The sequence below is a fragment of the Triticum urartu genome, chromosome 1A, assembly GCF_056163025.1.
Source record: "Triticum urartu cultivar PI428250 chromosome 1A, HENAU_Tu73, whole genome shotgun sequence".
Lineage (NCBI taxonomy): Eukaryota > Viridiplantae > Streptophyta > Magnoliopsida > Poales > Poaceae > Triticum > Triticum urartu.
The window spans coordinates 92,849,144-92,850,830 of record NC_141873.1 but is presented as its reverse complement, the minus strand read 5'-3'; positions in this window follow the sequence as shown (position 1 = coordinate 92,850,830).

The window sequence follows — 1,687 nt, the reverse complement described above, 5'->3', positions numbered from 1 at the left end:
ACACATGCTGTTAACACACACACACACACACATAGGTTCATATAATAGGAATATCATGCGAGTTACTTAGGGAGCGTTTGGACCCTTAGCAAGAACAATTTATAGCCTAGCCGGGCAAGGTTAGGCATTTGGAACTAAGGCTGGCCATAGTGGGGATAACATAAGTAGTATCATATACTTGGAACTCGCAAACATGCTTATCTGGATGGCAATTATAAAGAAGAGAAAGATGGTTATAATAACATAGGTAGATACCGTACCATAATAAATGTGGTGCTACTATGTGTCATGCATGGCAATAAATGAGACCACCTATAATCTATAATACTATGCACTATAGAGGTAGTAACATAGACTAGTAACATATGCATGTTACTAGTCTAAGTTACTCCCCACTATGACCAGCCTAAGCAATGTAGCCAAACGCTTACTCTGCCTTGTTATCTCCCCCGGAAACCCAATGCATGGAGCGCAACTATGTGTTGATCAGTCAAGAAATCAAAGCCGACTTGCATGCGAGTTAATACGTGGCCCTGCATGGTAGGTAAAACGGCATCTCTTAGTTGTTGGGATTAATTGTTGCGTTTAGAGACAGAAATCAGGGCTTTGATTGGAGGAAGGACCGGTCAAGTTTCTCCTTCTCCTCCAATCTGCTTGCACCTTGGTCCCGCTGCACCTTCTAACGTGACTGATTACACCTGGATGGAGGGAGTAGTACGAGATACGGTGGCACACTGACTTAGGTCGAATACAAGTGCCCAAAATTGTGTGCATGTTATAATAAGGATTCACTTAAAATAGTACGTGAGCGAACAGAGGGATCAATTGGACAGTGTTCACGAGCAGTAGCGAGATGTGTGTGGTAATATACACCACTGACGCTTTTAATTTTTCTTATTAATTTGTTTGTTTCACCCTCTGACTGGTGGGACCCGACGTACTACGTGGAGAGAGGTAAGATGACTAAGGCTGCATTATTTCTATACTACCAACACTGCTTTAAATCCCAAAAGACCTTACCAACAAAGCCACATGACACGATTATGATTTAAATCCCAATGACTCACACGCAAAAAAAACACGGCATGCTTGTCACACGAATACATGAATGTATAAAAGGTTATTTTCCCCTCGTTGAACATAACGGGAGGGTGGTGTAGCTGGTTAGCCTGTTCGCTCATCAAACTTGAGGTCTCGGGTTGGATAACTACACTTGAGGATACTTTTGTTTTTGTTCGACTACTTTCTTCCACCCAATGACAGGTAGGCCCCGCATGACAGAGAGAGAAAGTGATCTGGGGCGATGCCAGGAGGATTCTTTGACTGGTCAAAATGGATGGATACAGAGCTATACGATCTCATAGTGACTGTATAATCACCTCATCACGTATACGCTACAGCCTCGGCGCTTGTTTTCTAGGGTTTGCACTCTTCACACTCTCTCTCTCCAGTATATATATACACACTGGAGCATCAGCGCTTGTAGTTGCTCTCTTCACACTCTCTCACCCTCTCCAGATCCAAACAAGACTTCGTTGGCCTCTCTCTCTCCCCTCACTGCTGGTCAAAGAGCCGGCAGGATCCGTCCGCTGGGAAGGGAAGGAGGCTTAACACTGTCGCCATCGGCGAGGGAGGGAATCCACCACCGGCGCAACTGTTCTCTTTCACCCAGCGGCGGTGCGGGAGG